Source organism: Equus caballus, chromosome 23 (assembly GCF_041296265.1).
Source record: "Equus caballus isolate H_3958 breed thoroughbred chromosome 23, TB-T2T, whole genome shotgun sequence".
Lineage (NCBI taxonomy): Eukaryota > Metazoa > Chordata > Mammalia > Perissodactyla > Equidae > Equus > Equus caballus.
This window is the reverse complement of record NC_091706.1, coordinates 53,167,002-53,187,831: the sequence shown is the minus strand read 5'-3', so window position 1 is coordinate 53,187,831 and position 20,830 is coordinate 53,167,002.

The following is a 20,830-nucleotide window of genomic DNA, read 5'->3' as shown; positions in this document are numbered from 1 at the left end:
CATTCCTCCCTTTTGCTAATGATGTTCTCTCTACCTGGGCAGCACTCTCCAACACATCTCCTGTAAAACCAACTAAGGATGTCCATGGCTTTTTACTACCTTCCCCTTCCCAGAGAAATGACTCACTCCTTCTAGAATTTTCTGAAGACTTTTAAGATAACTCGTCACACGATATTATATTTTATAGCTATTATCACACTACTAGAGTTCCTTGTTCCCTTCCTGGTCTTTCTGTAATGTCTAGATGTGAGGGTCTTGAGGGCAGGGGTCCTATCTTCTTTGCTTTGTTGTTTCTATATGCCTAGTACTTAACACAGTGTCCTACGCATGGTCAATCCTCAATACAATTGGGAGGAGGAGTGGGGACTATTAGCAGCTTGAGTCTTTATTACTTCACAGCACCTGAGGGATCATGGCAGCCAGCTGAGAGCAGACCAGTACGATGGTGCTTGATAATCACAAGAGCAGCTAACATTCATTGAACATTACAATATGCTAAGCACTGTCCTGAGTGCTTTACGTGAACAAGCCAAGGACTGAGACCCAGAGAGCTAAATTAGCTGCCTAAGGTTGTGTGGGGTAAATCTGACCCAGAGCAAGGCAGCCTGGCTTCAGCACTAGCACTCTCCATCACTCTGCCTTACTGCTTAAGGAGGAGAAGAGGAACACCGTGAGCAGAAATGAGGTGAGGACAACTAAATGGGACTATAAGACCAAAAACAAACTTCACACATTCCACAATTTTGATTTTGCCAGAAAAAAACAAAATACTCAACGTATGTAATCACATTAGAAGGACTTTGAAATGCAAGTTTGTGATAAAGTACAATTAGCTAAAACAAAGCCTTGAAAACCATACCAAATATCTAAAGAAGTATGTCACCCAGATAGAGTCACCCATGACTGGAACAAGGACGAGCAGAATGTCTAGAGGAAGGAAAGCCATGATAAGCTATATGCACAGAATTTAAACTAAGGCGAGACCATTTACAGCTTTGTTTTCACTTAACTGATTGGTGGTCCTTCCCGGGAGATAGTTTATATCTATCGTGATTCTAAAACTGAACGTGTGTATCACTGTCCAAAGAGACTATGGACTTATGTTCGTTATTGAAAAGTAGGAAACAAAAAATGGAAAAGACCAAGAGAAAGTAGGCAGACCCTGAAATGCCATGCAAAAACGAAGTTCCCACACATACGTAAATTTGGAGACCACAAATCTGTGCTATCAGAGGCAATTCACCTCCAATCTCTCTCTGAGGAAGGAGCACCATTGTGACGGGGCCCACCGTGACCAGCCACAGGGCCTCCTCGGTGCGACGTCTTGCTGGATTGGGCCTCGGTGCTACTTCTCTCCACTACTGCTGCTCTCTGGACTGTCACTTTCAAAGGAGGAACCCCTGGGAGATTTTACAACATTTAGAAAACCTAGGAGGAAAATTTCCTCTGAGACGTCTAAAGGAGAGGAGCAGCTTCAGATTCCTCCAGGTTTCCAATATTCACCAGTTTCCAAAGGATAGTGCTTCCACTGGCATCCAAGAAATACCGCAGCAGATCTGCAACACTGTCGGCCTGAATGTCTCCCCATCTTCTTGGAACGAAGGCAGTTTACAGAAACTCCTAAGTGAAGTTTATCAGCCAGTGGAGAAGACAGGGGCATGGCTGGAGCAGGAAATCCAGCAGGAGGGCCTTCATCCTCACAGAGGGAGGACATCCGACTTGGAATAGAGAATTTTTTCCAATGGATCCATGACTATTTGCAAGATCAAAAGTATAGCAACTGTGCCTGGGAGGTCATCTGTGTAGAAACCCAAAGGTGTTTAGGTGGCTAACTGTTCAATGAGAAGCTTACAAGAGGCCTTCAGGACCAAGTAATAGGTCACTTGCATAACTAACTAGTTTGGAGCTGATTACTAGCACTATTTTAGGTGTCTCCTGAAATCAGCGTGATATTTCTAAGCACCCTTTTATTTAGTTTTTTTGTGACTGAGGGCAATATTTTCAGTCAATTTTCTGGATTAATAAAATTATTCTTATTTGCAAATAGCTTATTAACAGATTTGTTTATTAAAATTACTTAAACATTTATTTATTATTAAAATAACATTATATTTGATGATTTATATAAAAATTTTAAATTAAATATATTCTGCATTCTATTTCATTTTTACAATCAATATCTTCTAAATTCAGTATTCTTATAACTTTACTCAAAGGATAAGCTTCAGACTGCTTCATTTGACAGAGAAAATAGTTATCTTAAACTGTCTTTAGGATCATCCCACAATGAGGAAGGAAAGAGCATCTTGATAGTAGGACCATCAGCAGATAAAGAAGACTGTGTCAGTGATGGAAAATTGCCAATTTCTGTTACCAATAAGTCCAAAACTTGAGCTGGAAGAGGAACATGTCTTCCACCTTAGCCATCGTCCTGAGCGTGCCCATCATCTATTTTGGAAGTTTTACATGATTTCATAAGAGAGTAAGAACAAAAGAAAGCATGGAGATAAAAGACGATGGTGGATAAGGAGAAATGAGGGAAAGGGAGAAAGGTGGGGCAGGAATTCCTGAAACGCATCCCTATCAGGTCTCCCATATTGACAAGCAGGTAAAGCCCTGGAAGATGGCCACTCCCCCTTCTTAGACTTCCTCTCTTCCACTTAAGTCCATCAATGACAAATCATAAGTCATCAATGTGTATTCACTCTGTGTTGTCTTAAATCTATGTGAAGCTTGAGGCTACATTTTTAATATCACAATTTATTCAGGGAAATTTGGACCCAGACACATAAAGAAGGCCATGTGAAGATGGAGGCAGAGATGGGAGCAATGCATCTACAAGTCAAGGAATGCCAAGGATTGCCAGAAGCCAGCAGAAGCTAGAAAGAGGCAAGGTAGGATCCTTCCCACAGTTTTCAGAGAGAATCAGGTCCTGCCAACACCTTGATTTTGGATTTCTAGCCCTGAAAACTGTAAGAGAATAAACTTCTGTTTAGTTTTTTTTTTAACCTAATCCTGTTCAGTACTTTTTCTAGGCCTCCGTGTCCATTTCTTATGAAGACTTGGGCCTCTTTTTTTTCTTTGGAAGGGGAAAATTTGCCCTACGCTAATATCTGTTACCAATCTTCCTCCTTTTTTCATCTTTTTCCACCCTAAAGCCCCGGTACATAGTTGTATATGGTTGTAAGTTCTACTGGTTCTTCTATGTGACCCACCACCACAGCATGGCTACTGACACCCAAGCAGTGTGCTTCCACACCCAGGAACTGAACCCAGGCAGCCGAAGTGTAGCATGCCAAACTTTAACTGCTAGGCCATCTGGGCTGGCTCCAATTTCCGTTGTCTTAAGCCACCTGGTTTGTGGTACTTTGTTACGGCAGCCCTGGGAAATGGATACGGTTACTTTGGTCCATGCGGCTTAGTGGCCACAAAATGACTCAACTCATCTCATCACCAGTGGTGGCCTCGCATTGATCATGAGCTTCTCCCACAGTCCCGTGCTCTCCCATATTCTGACAATCAGTTTTCTATTTGTATATCTCTCTCACCACACTGAAAAAGAATCTGTATCTTCCTGACCTTGTTTTTGATTGGAGAGAAAAGCAGTCTCTCAGAAAAGCCCGCTTCTCAGAGGTGGTTCCCCTGGGAGTAATCAATTGGTTTTTGTGATCTCAGTGCTTCCACCTTTCAAATGTTCCTGTTGCTAAATTAAGAGTGGACACTTCTGTTTATGCATCAAAAGCTGTGTGCAGCCTCAGAAACATCTCCTGGTCCTCTTTAAAGGCTCTGAAAGTTTTTGTTTATTTGCCAATGAGTTTAATAGAGACTATACACCATACACGGATTTATAAGATTTAAGAATTAGACTACAATAAAATACAGCAATAAAATAAAAGAAAAAATTATATAAACGTTTAAAAAATGTTATTTCAGAAGGTATTTTCAAATCCTACCCCCAGTGCCTCAGGATCTATACCTTAGAAATTGATTTTCACAGAAATGTAAACGTTTTCATAGCAACAGTTAGAAATCTGTCTCTGCATATTGGATAAAAAAGAGTTTACAGTATTTAAGAAGTTCTGTTTTTTAGTAAGTAAGAAAGCTATTTAAAATCCTAGGGGTGGGGGCTGGCCCCGTGGCCCAGTGGAGGAGTGGTTAAGGTCGCCTGCTCTCCTTGGGAAGCCTCAGGTTTTGCCGGTTCAGACCCGGGGGGCGGACGTGGCACAGCTCGTCAAGCCATGCTGAGGTGGCGTCCCACATAGCACAACAGAGGCACTCACAACTAAAATATACAGCTATGTGCTGGGGGGCTTTGGGGAGAAGAAAAAAAAAAGGAAGAAGATTGACAACAGTTGTTAGCTCAGGTGTCAATCTTTAAAAAAATAAAACAAAATCCTATGGGCGCGTGCCTAAATACACTTAAGTTTTGAATCCAGTGACTGATGATCAGAACAGATAGAGGCAGAATGAGGAAGGATGAGCAAATGACTTGAGTTGGAAAATCCAGCTTGCAAAGTACGTGGTTTTGACCAAAATTTACTATGTGACTAGACAGTCACTTAATCCTTCTGAGGCTCAGTTTCCTTCAGTCTGAAACCATATCAATAATATCTACCCCTCCTACTCATTAGCAAGATTAAATGAGATACCATATGTGAAAATACTTGGTAAAATGTTAAATACAATGTGAACCTTAAATCTTCTACAAAAAAATACATTTCAAGCCATCAAGAAACTATTTTTGCCTTATTTACCACTTTGATTTTTTTAAATCATAAGAATACTTAATCAACTAAAGTATATTTACTTAAGAAACAAGTTACTGGTTTATTTCAAGAGGGACGATCTTCACCCCACCATAACTTCTATCAGGATGAGACGATACCTACTACATGAGGAAAGAATTAACATGTAAGTCCTATTGATCAGCAGCAAAAATATTTAGCACCAAAGTGGTGTATCATACTTGTAAATTATGTATTTTAATAAATAATTTATTGAGTTTCACCTATAATAGTGTGCCAGGCACCATGCTAAGTGTGTGTATATGCACAAACACACACCCACACACCAAACAAAATCTAATTTACTCCCCATCACAACACTACGAAGCTGGAACTATTACTTTACAAATAAGGAAACTAGAGCTTGAAGGGATAAATACCTTACCCAAAAAGTCTCTTTGGTACTAATTCCAGCTTGACCATTGTATTCATATTATTTTTGAAAAGATAATTAACATACTTCTGACAATACATCATTCTATTTAGTTGTCCTTTTAAAGATTTTTCTCTTCATCAACATCAATGTTATCTTCTTTTAAAATATACTCTGGCATTTGTGAGGACTGCATCCCAAGACCTTAAGCAATACCCAAACACCACTATTGTGTACATTTCCCCATAGACACACAAAGGGCAGGTCCATCCGGGGCCACAAGCTCCCTGTGAGGCTGATGAACCTCGAGGAGCTAAGCTGACACAGCCCTGCCTACACTCCAGCCTCCCAGCAGGTGGGTACGATTCAGGTTTGTGCCTTAGCGAGGTCAAGCACATCTTGAAGATGAAATCAATCACATTTTGAAGGTAGCTCTCAAACCATCAAAACCAAAAATGTTAAATGCCTAATCACCAAAGAGCTTCAACACAGAATGTTTTTGAAAGAGCTAATCATGCTTCCTATCAAAACGCTTCCGATGTTCTAGAAAGTTTTTGAACACCTTTGCTCTCTGAAAGAGAAGACACCTCAGTTCAGGAAGAGCAGAACTGAGAATATGAGGACACTCCCCTCTCCTGCGTTTCTCAGCATCCTGCCCACAATCTTGCTCAAGATAGCATCCCATCTCCATTTCTCAAATAAATGTAATCACTTACTCTCCATAGCGTTCTTCCCCTGGGTATTTAAACATGCACGGTCTCCCAAATGTGGAGAAAAATTTCCCTTAATAGTAAGATCCACAATTTTCCTGGAATAGGATTCTCTACCATCCCCAAGGAGTCTTTATAGGATTATCTGCCCACGTTCTTAATGGTAGTTATTGCAAATAACATTCAACACCATTTCATGAGTAGCTACACCTTACCTGGTGTGGCGCCTGGTTGAGGTGAACGGGGGTTGGATGCAAAGACTCTTGTGTTCATAAAGCTCAAAGTGTGATGATGAGGCAGACATATAGTCACTATAGATTATGGAAAATGTGAAGCTTGAAATGAGAAAGAAGGTTCAAAGAGGGAGAAAGAGATAGGACAGAAGCAGAGGACAGCAGTGGGCCACAGAGGGTTTAAAGAAGCAGGAAGCGGTTATATAATCTCAAGTGAAGGAGAAAACCCAGGAAGATGAGGTCTGAGAAGCCTGCCAAGTTTGGCAGTCAAAGGAAAGAGATAGATACAGAAACAGCTGGAGCGAAAGGCACAGTCAAGGGAGAGGGGTCTTTTAGTTGTGTCTCAACATGGCTTGAGGGTGATAGATTCAATTGCTTTAATATGACAGCTGCCACGGAAGAAGGGACAGTGATGGATGGATATCTGAACAACTTCAGATGTAATTAAATCAAGCTGGAAGGGAAAACATACGCTCTGGAACACAGGCTGGAATTTTGATTGCTGTAAAGACTAGCCAATGTTCTGTTTGTTTAGTAAATACCACCTTCTATATTTCTGAAGCAAATTTTTTTTATGCTTTTTGGTGAGGAAGATTGGCCCTGAGCTAACATCTGTTGCCAATCTTCTTCTTTTTTTTTTTTACTTCCCCAAAGCTCCAGTACATAGTTGTATATCCTCGTTGTAGGTCATTATAGTTCTTCCATGTGGACGCCGCCACAGCATCACTTGATGAGCAGTGCATACGTCTGTACCCAGGATCCAAACCTGCGAACCCCGGGCAGCTGAAGCAGAGCATGTGAATGCAACCACTCGACCATGGGGCCAGCCCCTGAAGCATATTTTTTAATTTAGCATTTCCCAAACGATTATGAGTGTAAAGGCCGTTTTCGATCACTGGAGTAGGTCTGAGTTCAAGTCTTAGCTTTACTGCTTGCTGGTAATGTTCATCCTGCATAATCTGCTTAAATTATCTGTAGTCCAGTTTCCTCATCTGTAAAATGGAGATATTAATATTACACCCATCATAGCTTCGCTGGACGAGCAAATGAGTTAATTCACGTGAGGTGTTTAGAATAGAGCCTAGTAACAGTCAACCCTCAATATGTTTAGCTATCATCATGATGATCACAGTTATTAAGATCATTATTTGGTCTTATTTTGGTCACAGTTCTCATAAACATTTTACAGATGAAGCAAAATGGCTGCGCGTGAGTAAACGATTTGCTTTGAGCCCTACTCCTGGCCAGAATGAGAACACGGCTCCCAAACGTTCGCTCACACACAGCTTAGCCTCTGCTAAATATGAACAAGTCTCTACACCAAAGGCACCAAAACTGCAAGACGGTCTGAAATTATTTTACACATAGGCACTGAACTAATAAAAATATGTATATTGAGGGGGCTGGCCCCGTGGCCGAGTGGTTAAGTTCACGAGCTCTGCTGCACGCGGCCCAGTGTTTCATTGGTTCGAATCCTGGGCGCGGACATGGCTCTGCTCATCAAACCACGCTGAGGCAGCGTCCCACATGCCACAGCTAGAGGGACCCACAATGAAGGATATACAACTATGTACCGGGGGGCTTTGGGGAGAAAAAGGAAAAATATATATATATATAGAGATAGAGAGAGAGGCTTAAGTTCTTCTATATATTGCACCTGCACTGGGTCACAAGGTCCACAAAAATTAGATGATATTTAATTGTATTAAAGCAAAAAGTAATAGTGAAAGAAATTAAAAGGGAGAAATGTTGAAATGTAGTGAAACATGCGAGTTGATGTCATTCATAATCGGCCCTACCCTCTGTGTGGCCTTGAGAAAGCTATGACATGAATATGGACAGAACGGCAAAATAATACCAGGGAAGAAACACACCAAAAAAGCCATTTTCATGACCTTACATTTTGTAGAAGAGTTACAACACTCCTATCCATCCTTGAAATGCCAGCACTGAGCACCTCGCCTGGCAGAAAGTTGGCCTGTGCCACACGCTAGTCTGTTGAATTGAATGGAAAGTAAGTTAAAGAATTGAAAATAATCTAAACTCCCCTCTGAAAACTGACAGGAGGATAACATCCATTACGATACAGAAAACGAAGCGGAAACATTCAGCAGATTCATAACCTGTCACAGTGGAGAACAATAATTCTAAGCAAGAGATAAAAACAAAAATCAATTATAGTAAGCATTAGAATGCACCAAATAATTTCAGTTTGGGGGAGTACATTTGTTTTTCATGCTGTGTATAAACTAAAGTAAGATGGAGATAACTGAGGTTTCCAAAGGTCAACTGGTAAAAAAAAAAAAAAAAAAAGGGAGGGGGAAATGAAGAGAATGGGGAGCAACATTCACACGGAGGGAGGAGCTAAACAAAACATAGTCCCAGTTCCTTCATTCGTAAGTACCAAGTCCTCCTCAGTTCAAGAGCTCTTAAAGGCACCAGTGCTGATGGCATAAGATAACAAGTTTTGTTTATAACTGTGACGAAGTTCTTGGTAAAGTGTTTAATTGTACTTAGAGTTTGATTTTAAAAGTCAGGAAAATAGGTATTATATTTCGCAACAATTTATGTCAAAAACTTTTACTTTTTTTAGATTCCTGTGATGGGAGATTTAGTGTCAGTTACATAGAAAACTAAGTTGTATAACTGATTCTGGCCATGATGGAATAATTAGTATCCCACCACAAACAATTATAAACTAGACAAAATATATGACTCAACTGTTTTCAGGCACTGAACAAGAGATGGCATGTGGCTCTGATCCTTGCGGGCAGGGGCACACGCAGGGTGAGCTAGACATTCACACCAGCTTTCTGCCTTGACACATCCCAAACTGTAGTCCAAGGAAGGAAATCCCAAGCAGAGAGCAGTAGTTTTGCTGGGCAGAGAAAACAGAGATCAGAGTTCAGGGCTGCTGAAGTGACTGGAATTGTGCTGTAAGAAATTGGAAAGGAGAGCACAATGCAGTGACAGAGCGCCCGATGTTTGCATAGGCGTCCCCTTGTGTGTTCTGTAGGGCAAGGGTGTACAACGCCTGGCTGACAACAGCTACTGAGAGCTGTAAGCCAAACAGAAATTCTAGAGCTTTTCCTAAGAGAAAGATGTTAGTGTTCCAAGCAGCCAGAGTAGAAGGACTTCACTAAATACGCTGGTTATCGAGCTGGGACCTAAGAAAGGTCCCGCCTTCGAAAGGCCATTCTCCCCCTTCAGTAATGGTGACTTTAGACCATAAAATAAGAGGGTAAAGATGAAGTCTTAAAAGCAATCATACAAAAATATGCATAAATACAGGAAAAAGGATAAGAATTACTGACGGCATCTCATCAAAAACAACATAAGGATACTTTTAAAGTGCTGAAGGCTACGGAAGACTGTCGTTAAAGCGCTGAAAGAAACAATAACAGTAACCTATAGAACTAGAATTCTATATATAGTGAAAACATCTTTCAAAAATAGGGTGAAAGAAAGACAAAAACTGAGAGAATTCATTGCTATAAGCCCTGTATTAGGAGAAATATTAAAGAAAATTCTTAAGGATAAAGAAAAATGACATTGGATGAAAATAAGAATCTATGTGAGGAAATTAAGAATTTCAAAGATGGTAAATATGTAGTAAATATAAAGACCTTTCCTTTTTGTTTAAAATATATTTAAAATATAATTGACTTTCTAAAACAAAAAGATGAAAATTTATTGTGGGATTTATTACATATGTAGAAGTAAAACGTATGACAGAATACCGAAACAGAAGAAATAATGGAAGGCGGCAAATAGAAGAATTCTGTTTTAAATGTATATGTGACGTGGTATACTATTAATTCAATGTAGATTATAATACGTTAAGGATGCATATGATAATTCCTAGACCAACTACTAAAATATAAAACAAAACTATAGCTAAAAAGCCAATATAGGAGATTAAATGAAATTCCCAAAAGTGCTTGATAATTCCAAAAATGTCAAGCAAGGAGAAGGAAAGATTAAACAAGGTAATTAGCACACAAATAGCAAGATGGCAAATATTTACCCAACCATAGCAATTATTGCATTAAGTGTAAACTAAATACTTTAATTTAAAGGTAGAGATTTTCAGACTGGATAAAAAGTAAGACCTGACTATATACTGTATATAAGAGACATTTAAGTAAAAGGAATAGGCTAAAAGTACAAGGATGGAAAAAGACATACCATGCAGACACATCATAAGAAAGTTGGAGTAACCATATTAATATCAAAGTAGACTTCAAGCTTCACAGACTATCAGCAAACAAATCCATTAATATATAAAAATGATGATATATCATGACTAAGTGTGGGGTTCATCCCAGTAACACAAGATTGGGTCATCACATTAACAAATATAATGTTAATCTATTAGCATTGTTTCTATATCTTCTGCCATACAAAAACATTTTCTACAGTCCTGTCTTAGTTGAACAGCTCTTCCTAACACCCAGATTGTCCAAATTATCATCTCAATCTTATAAATTGTTTTTTACTGCCTTTTTCTTTACACTTAATTCTCTAATCTGCTGGGAATTTACTTTTATTTGTGGTGTGTGATAGAGTCCCAAGTTTATTTTCTGCCAGGTGAATTAAACAGGCGCGCCAGCCACTTATTAAAGTGATCCTTTGCTCATTGAACTGAAATTGCAGCTTCGTCAAACATTAAGTTCCTATATGTGTTGAAATCCATTCCTGGGATCTTGTTTTCCATTGTTCAATATGTTTGTTCCTATATCAATACAATGTCTTAGGATATATTTTAGTGCCTGGTAATGCAAATCCTTCTCACTATTCCTCTTTTTAACTAATTTCTTGGCTATTCTTAGAAATTTATTTTTCTGTACTCACTTTAGGATTATTTTATTCAACTAAAAAATCTCTCCTTATGATTCTAATTGGAATTACTTTCCACTTATAGATTAACTTGGGAAAATTTAAATTTGGGGGATATTAAGGATTCCATCTAAGAACATGATATATTTTTCCATTTCTTTCATTTTTATACATCCTACAATAAGATTTTATAACTTCCTTCCTAAAGAATCTGTAACTTTCTTCTTTATTTCTAGGTATCCTTAGTTTTGTTACTATTGTGAATGGAACTTATAATTCGATTTCCTTTTTAACTGATTGTTGCTTTTATAGAGAAAGGATTTGTAATTTTATTTTAATTAAGCCTCAGATTTGGCCTTTTGGAAATGTGAGAAGCGATCACCCAGCCCTATAAATATAAGCTGGAGCCAACAGGATCATCAGTTAGGTTTAGTAAGGACCAGTGTCAAATTTAGTTCTAAACGTCCATCTCCTGGTGGCTCCCTTACCCGGCTACTCTGATTTGGGCACCTATTTTGCAGTTCTCTTCTGTCCTTCTTTGACTGAATTCTATTTCTCCTCTATGCGGTGCCCCTCTGCCGCTCAGGCTAGTCTGAGAGGATGCCTGCTCCTTAGGGGCTGGAAACCAGCACACTGCTGGGTCTGCCCTGTCTCACAGGCAGTCCCACAGACATCACTCAAGCAATCTCTGGCTACATGGAATAAGACTCGTACACTAGCAACATAAAACAACTAACTAGCTCCGCCATGGTCCTAAAAGCTGTATGTGCAGTAAAGATTATTCCTAATAAGCAGATAAGAAATTATTACAAACTTTAAGAGTGGCCATTTAAATGTGCTTATATTGGGCTCATAAACCTTATAAATTAACAGACTAAACCTCAATGCAGGTTGGCCTTCAACAACAATGTTAATTAAGTAGGGGAAGTTTTCTTCATCTTTCCTTGACCCTGGTATCTAATGTGCTAATGATGCACTTTAACCATCTTGTCTTCCCTGCCGCCACGCCCTATAAAGACCCAATCTCCACCTACCCTCAATACCCTTAGCAGGAGACCAGGAGATCAGATTTTTCTGTCTGTGCAACAGGCAAACACAAGCACACCTATGACTCCTCTCTGTCTCTGCTCCCTGCTTCTGTCTAGCCAGAGAACCAACCTGTCATATGTGGGTGTGGCCTTGGCTTTTTGGCCAGGCCCATAACAGAACTCTCCATGGACTGAACACCTTCTTGCTAGAGGTCTAACTCTTATATTCTGTTTAGGATAACTCCTTTGTCTGCCATAAATTGACTCCTTTCCAACCATCACAACTGTCCCACCCCCCCCACCCCACCACCCCTACCCCCAGGAGCCCTGTTCTGTCTTCCACAGGCTTCTACCCAATTTGACAGGCAGCATCCAGGGCTCCACCTTCAAACTGCTGGAGCACGTTGTTTGCTGGGCTTGCGGGACCCTGGCCTAGTTCTCATTTAAAGCCTGACAGTTGCCTCATTTGACCCTCACATGGGAGGCAGGCTAGGGTCTATAATAGTATTCTTTTCATTCTGAAAACAACAGAGCTGAGGTTCAGGGAGGCATTATTCCTTGCCCAATATCACACAGCAGTGAAACCTAGACTTGAACGCAGGTCTTCTGGCTGAAAATTCCTTGCTCCCTGGAACTGTTTCTTTTTGTGTCTGAGCATAGTTAAAATAAAAATGGCCATTTGAAAACACCTCTAGGTTTATAAACACCTTGAGGATGGAGACCATGTCTTTTTGTCTTTAAATTCATTCTCTCTCCCAAACATCCAATAAGGACCCACCTAGCACGAGGTCACGCACATAGTTTTGATAAACAAACAATAATTCTGTGGAAAGTATACACAAGCAGAAAACAGAAATGTAAAACCAATGCCTGAATGAAGACGCGTGAACATTGACATCCCTTACAGCTGATGGCTTTTCTGGGGGCAGCTTTTATAGAAAGTGCACATTTGGGATATGGAATCACTCATGGGATTATAGAATATTACCACCAGATCATAAAGACCTTTATGATCTTCTTAGCTCATCCTCTTCACTTGACAGAATAGGCAACAGTTTGAAGGCAATATAGAGTAAAACGATCTGAGGGGTAAGCCCTCTTTTTTCAGTTTTTCCGAAAGTCATTATTCAAGGAAGGAATCTTTCTGGTCTGTTTTCTTTGGGGACCAGCATTTCCTAGCATTATTAAGCTACACAAATGTACAATATGAGTTACGTTTGTCTACTTAAACATTCAGTAAAATTCAATAACTTTTAGATAAATTAATGTTTAAGTGTTTAGTTTGTTTCTTTTCACTTTATCCGTTTTGTAACTTTCCTTAATCAAAAATGATGACAAAAGATGTAATGGTTTTGCTTCTTGACTCTGTGTATATCACCCAACCACAAGGTGTTAAATTCCTAAAGCCCAGTTCATTTTAAAAATCTCTTACCTTAACAATACTAAAAAGCAACACTGCCTTGAAAAGTGATTCAAATATGATGTAAATAATTTTACCTAATGAGATCGACACAAAAATTATCTTTAGAGGGGCTGGCCCCGTGGCCGAGTGGTTAAGTTCTCGTGCTCCGCTTCAGTGGCCCAGGGTTTTGCGGGTTCATATCCTGGACGTGGACCTAGCACCGCTCATCAGGCCATGCCGAGGCGGGGGCCCACACAGCAGAACCAGAGGGACCTACAACTAGAATATACAACTATGTACTGGGGGAGCGGCTTTGGGGAGAAAAAGGGGGGAAGAAAAGAAGATTGGCAACAGATGTTAGCTCAGGCACCAATCTTTAAAAAAAAAAAAACTTATCTTTAGAAACTATATCTGCAACCCAAATAAAGTTTCCATCCTTACAAAATTAAATCTTACTTCAAAAATTGCCATATTAAGTTGGTTTTCTCTGGGCGACTCTTCTAAGTAGTTTATAAAGTGAATTAATCTAAGAAAAGCAATTTTCAGTAATCAGAGACCATGGCAAGGAACAAGAATAGATAGAAATGAAAACTGCATGTGATTTTAAATAAAACCTTAACTGTATATAACCGGGATAACAGTTTTGAAATATACTTACGTGATTTTCTCTTTTGTGTTTCTTTGTATGTGACCTTCTTCCTAGCCTGCCAGAGGCATCCTTCCGCCTCAGGAGATGTGGGCTGGTTGTAGTGAGATTGCAAAAGGATGCAACGAGTTCCCTCTCAGCCTTTACCTAAAAGTGGCCTTTTTAGTTCCTAGTGAGGCAATGGTTTTGAGAGTCACACTTTGAGTAAAAGGAATTTCTCAATTCCCCAAAGACTCCTTTTATGATAGCAAAACTTGGAGCACTGTGGACTGAGCTTTGCAATAAGCCATAGGGAAAGAAAACTTCATATGTGACAATACGGAAAGATTCATCTGCCTAGGGAATTAGTGGGGAGGTTTCTATGATGGGAGGAAAGAGAGATTCTGAAAAGGAAGCTGGAGAATGAAAAGATCTATAGCAAAAGTTCCTGTTCTCCCCCCACTCCCTGCCCCAGGCATAAACCAAACCACCAAGCAGGGCCAGGGCAGACAGGATGACAGGATGGCCGGTGTGCAAACTTGAAGCAGGCGCGCCCTCTCCGTGTTGCCAGCCTGAAAGGAGTGCCTTCCCAAATGCTGCGCACTAGTTGCCTCACCAGCCTCATCTAGTCCCGCCCTCCTACGGAGATGGGAATAGAAACATCCCGAGCAACACGGAAGCATCAGCGGCCATAGGTTTAGTATCCTCCTTTTTCAGGCAGCTGACAGAAACCCCGGGGGCTCTTAGACCAGGCCCCTGTTCGGCACAGTGCCATGTCCAACACCATGTGGGAAAGACAGGAAGGTGCCTGCACGGATGGTCTGAAATAACATGACTGATTCCCCACAGCTTGCTCCAGAAGTTTCCATATGACTCCCCAGGGGGATGAAGAGATGAAGAGAGAATGGGAGGAGCAGCAGAGGCCTTGCCGCTGGAAAAGAAGTCTGTCAAGGCAGACAGTAGGCAATGGAGGCGTTGGGGGGAGGGCTGAAGTCAGTAGCAGGTGGGACCAATTAACCATCAGCAGATTCAGCGAGGACACATCTGGCGTATAGACACGGGCGGGACACAGCTCCTCCACAAGAAGCTACAAGGTACTAAACAACCCAAGGGCTCGTGTGTACAGGTGAGACCCGGTCTTCACCACCTCAGGGTTGTGTGAACTTCCCCATTCACCAAGGTGCCTTGGGGAGAAGGGCGGTAACTCAGAGGCTGAAAGGAGGATACTGAGTTCCTTTTAATTGGCAAATTTTATTTTGTCTTGTTTGTTTTCCCTTGATAATCAATGCAGTGTGGGTTCACAAACAAGAATAAATCAGTTATTCAAAGCAACCAACCAAAAAACTACATTTCTCTTTATAAATATTAGTGTACTAAATTTTAGCAGCTTTATTAAAGTGTAATTGACATATAACAAACTGTACAAATTTAAATTTGATAAGTTTTAAGGTAGGTATACACCTATAAAACCATCACTATCATCAAGACAATGAACATATGCACCACTCATGGCCCCTGGCAATCCCTCCCTTCTGTCACTCACCTCCCCTATCCATCCTCAGGCCACCACCGGTCTGCTTTCTGTCATCATAGATTAGTTTCCATTTTCAAGAATTTTATATAAGTAGAATCCTATAGTATGTAATTTTTTTAAATCTGGCTCCTTATACTCAGCATAATTATTCTGAGTTTCATTATGTTATTGCTTATATCAGTGGTTCATTCCTTTTTATTGCTGTATAGTATTCTATTGTATGGATATGCCACAACTTGTTTATCCTTTCATCTATTGATGGCTATTTGGGTTCTTTCTAGGTTGGAGCTATCACAAATAAAGCTGTGTCTGAGAGTTCCAGGTGTACCACATCTTCACCAACACTCCATATGGTGAGTTTAATTTTAGCCTTTCTCATAGGCGTGTAGTGTTATCTCACTGTAGTTTTAATTTGCATTTCCCTAATGTCTAATGATGTTTAACACCTTTTCACATTCTTGCCGTCCGTGTATCTTCTTTGGTAAAGCATACATTCAAATCTTTTGCCCATTTTTACTGGATTGTTTGTCTTATTATTGAGTTTTGAGAGTTCTTTATATATTTGCATAAAATTCCTTTATTATTTATATGTTTCATAAATATTTTCTCCCAGTCTATAGCTTGTCTTTTCATTATCTTAAAAGTGTCTTTTGAAGACCTGAAGTATCTAAGAAATACCTGCCTAGATATCTAAGAAGTATCTATGAAATATCTAAGAAATCTCTGCCTAACCCAAGGTCATGAAAATTTTCTCCTGTTTTTTCTTCTAGAATTTTTATAGTTTTAGGTTTTACATAGAGTGTTACATTTGACTCTATTATATGTAGTAGAAAGACAATTAGTACTTGCAAACAAATAATGAACAATCACATCAAATAAGTTAACATAGCATAGTGGTTAAGAATTCAATATCTAAAGACAGAATGAAGTTCTAATCTCACTTCCAACATTTACTAGCTGTGTTGATCTTGGTCAAGATATTTAACTGCTCTGCCCTTTTTTTCTCATCTATAAAATTAGGGCAAGAATAGTTCCTACCTCATAGGGCTGCTCTGAGGACTAAATGAGATGACTCCTAGAAAGCACTGAAAGACACATACAGCTAATAATCAATAATATAATCACGTGAACTGGAGGAGGAGAGTGTCCATGGCATAAAAAACATATTTAAAAATGGTTCCTTGCAGCCACTAGGGAAAACAGATGGAGATTTCTCAAAAAATTAAAAATAGAAATACCATATGACCCAGCCATGCCACTACAGGGTATTTATCCAAACAGCTTGAAGTCAGCAATTTCAAAAGTCCCATGCACCCCTATGTTCATTGCAGCATCATTTACAATAGCCAAGACATGGAAGCAATGTAAGTGCCCATCAACTGATGATTGGATAAAGAAGATATGGTATATATATACAATGGAATACTACTCAGCCATAAAAAAGAATAAAATCGTCCCACTCACAACAACATGGCTGGACCTTGAGAGAATTATGTTAAGTGAAATAAGCCAGATAGAGAAGGACAATCTCTGTACGACTCCACTCACATGAGGAATTTAAACATGTAGACAAAGAGAACAGATTAGTGGTTACCAGGGGAAAGGGGGTTGGGGGTGGGCACAAAGGGTGAAGAGGTACACCTACAACACGACTGACGAACAGTAAGGTACAACTGAAATTTCACAAGATTGTAAACCATCATAAACTCAATAAAAATTAACTTTAAAAAAAAAAAAAGGCTCCTGCACAGATCTATGAAGCAATTACACATTTGAACACATTGCCCTGGAACAGAACAGGGGATAGAATGCAGAATGATGATGCAACAAGGCAACTATCTGAGTCCAGAATTTGGTCTTCTGAATGGCATAGCAAAAGGAGAAGCAATTTAAAGGAAAAATGGCGAAAGTTCTAGCAAAGATGTAAAAGCAATACTTTGGATCAGCAAGGAAAGAGTGATAATAGAGGCTGAGGGGATGTCCAGGCAAAGATCACAAGAGATTACTATTTGTGACTAATGTTTGAGTAAAATAAGATAACGGGGCAAATATACGTGAAATTTCACACAGCGCTGTAGAAAGAGATCTAAGCCCAGCTTTAACTAGCTTTTAGGTACCCATGAAATAAGGAGATTGGACCATATAACCTCTAGGGTCTTTTATGGATGTGGCAGCTTGTGAAATTTCCAATCTGTGCTGTGGGATTGGGAGTGAGAAGAGGGGGAGGTTGTGATCCCTGAAAATTCCAGGTGGTTGAAATAAAAAACAAATCTAGAACTAAAAGTTATCAGCATGTAGCTGGTTTCTTATAGAGCCATCTATGGCTAATGGAAGAAAAGGGGGGCAATGGGTGCTTTCCCAGAACCTCTGCTCCAGTGAATATCGTATTAAATATTGGCATTCACAAATGAGGACGCCAAGGAATGAGAAGGAAACAATACAGATACAGGATGATGGACAGATGGATGGATAAGTGTCCAAAGTCAGGATATTCAACCATTGGATTTAATTTCTCTGAAGATCATTGTAAAATAGTACACTTTATCACTTTCTGTGTATGGTTTTAAAAAAATCTTGAGCCAGTCCGTTACTGCCATGAAATATATTTCAAGGCTGTAGTCTTCCAATTGGCATTCATGGGGATGAAAACAAATGTAAACATTTGCCCAAGGAAAACAAAACCGACATGTTCAAATAATTAAAATTCCTTCCAAAGACAAGGCTATATTAATTCTGAGTTATTTGAATTCTGCTGGCCCCTGACTTCTTTTGTACAAGTAGATAATTGAAAGTTCCCTATACATATGTCAGTAACGCAACCAACACTGAGCATTTTATTTTGGTTAAAATTTGGGGGAAGGAAAACTCAAACTGGGTTTCATCTATTAATTCAACACCTTTACGGACACCTACATGCCGAGCACTGTAGCAGGTGCTTTTACACATTTTCATCTATACATTTTCTCATTTAATCCTCCTGACAATTGTGTCGTTTTGGCAAAAGAAACTTTGTTTCAAGAAGTTAAAACTCATTAAATTCTTACTGTTAGTAAGAGGTAGAGTCCTCCGGGAATTCGTAATCTACTTGAGCAGGCACGTCCCTCAATAAAAATGTTAAAGCAAGTGCCGTCACAGACATCCACTAGGCAGAGTGGCTCCCAGAGGAAGCCCTGGGTGGGGCTTTAAAAGAATGAATCGAACTTTGACAGGTAAATATTGGGCTGTGAGAAGGAGAGGAAGTGGAAGAGAAATTCAAAATAGATGAGAAATTTTCCCAGAGGCACAACGGCCAGAGAACGTGCTGTAACTGATTGCCGGGGGGGGGGGGGGGGGGGGGGGGGGAATGGGTGGAACGAGATGTTAGCACATGGCAGGCTTGGAGGCAGGATGAGATATAACTGTAGCAGGCAACAGGCAGCCAGCAAAGGATTTCGATCAGGAGAATGGCTGGATCAGGACTGTGTTTTAAGAAATACTTCTAGCAGTCCTTAATGGATGGTAGTCTGGGTAGAAGGAGGAGGGACTGGAGGCAGGGGGGCTGTGGAGGCTGTCTTGGTAGTGCTGGCAGGACCTGGGGAGGACTTGCCCTGGGGCCTTGCCGGGGGAAAGGAAGAATTCCACTTCTCACCACATGTTCTCTCATAAACTCTCTTCTTTACTTATTCCTTGGAAAACAAAGCAGAATTCCCTAAATGCTTGATTTGAAAGGGTTTTTTGCTTGTTTGTAGCTGTTGCATGTCTGGCAAGCAAAAAGGAGCTCTTTTTGTACTTTTTTTTACCCGGGCTCTGGGTAATAAGGAATTGATGTGGGAAGCTAGTGATCAATAGTGGAGCTCGAAAAGATGGAATCAATAGAATTTGATTGGATGGGCAGACTTAACGGTGAGGCTGAGACTGTAAACCTGAATGACTAGGAAAATGGCGGTCTGTGGGACATGAGACAATGATTCGGAAGGAAAGACGGGATGCTTATTTTAAATAGATTCAATTGGAAGTTACAACAGAATTTTCATGCAGAAACATCCAGAAGCTGTTGAAAGGCCAGAGCTGGTGTTCATAAAAAAAGTAAGAGCTGGAGATAATACAGTCAGCACTGTCCGCCTGGGATAAAGCCATAGTGGATGTCTGTGCCAAGGGATAACATGGTAGCAAATGGAAAAGATGGCCCAGGGCAGACTTTTGGGGAAATAGAGCAGAAAAGGACCCATCTAGAGAAAGAGAGAGGACAAGAGGTGAGAGAAACAGAACACACAGAGTTGCAGAGGTAAAGGCAGGACCGGTGAAGTTGGTAAATGTGGCAGACTTGTGGAGGAGGAGAAGGATATAGACACAGAGGCTGGGTTTGGTGATAAAGGGTCACTTCCTCTAGGCAGTCTTTCCTCCCTCTCCCTCCCACCCAACTCCAAGCCATCCAGGACTTTCTTCCTCTCTCACTGCTTGGCCTGAGCACAGATGACATTGATGACAGGTTAGCCACCAGTGTTTGCCTGTGTAACAGTTTTCCCTTTAGATCAAATGCTCCCAAAAAGCAAAGACTGTGTGGGGTCACCTAGCACAGTGAGTACAGGATGGGGACTCAGAGAAGAAATGAACACAGAGAGAGCATTTTCAAGAGTGTTGAGATGGAAAGTCAAACTGTAAGGTGTTGTGAGAGAGGAAGATGGTCAGAGATGGAAGAAGCACCTGGCTATGAGAGAGGGTGGCAGGGAATTATGAGAAAAAGGAAAGAGAAAATTACATCAAGAGAGAAGCAGAAAGGAGAAAATGTTCAATTCTAGGGTAGGAGAGATTTGATAATGTTCTTAAATTGTGGTGAAAGTCAGTGGAAAGGAGAGGATGCAGAAGCAAGAGGAGGCAGTGGGTTGTAACTGATGGAGTGCCTTTGAGAAGGGAGTGGTGAATGCAGGGGAGGGATGACTCTGATGGAGAGCAGGGGCTGGGTGGAGGTGCAGAGGTGACATGGAGAGATGACAGGTGGACCAGGGGGTGAGAGATCAGAATGGACTATGAGGAAGGAACCTATGGCCTAACGGGAGAACAATGCCCACTGCGAAGTTCTAATACTGCCTTTTATCAGTCACGTGACCTGTGGCAAGCGATAACATTTTTTCAAAGCCTCAACTTTCCTTTGGGTAAAATGGGACTATTACCTTCCAACTTCAAAAATCAGAAGTTATTGCCTCACCTCCCCCCCCCCCCCCTTACTTGAAGTGTCTTCTTGGCTGTTTGTTTTGTTTTTAATTTATTTTGGGAAGTTTCCGTTTGAGGGCAGAGAAGCTGGAAGATGGTCTGGATCTTATTA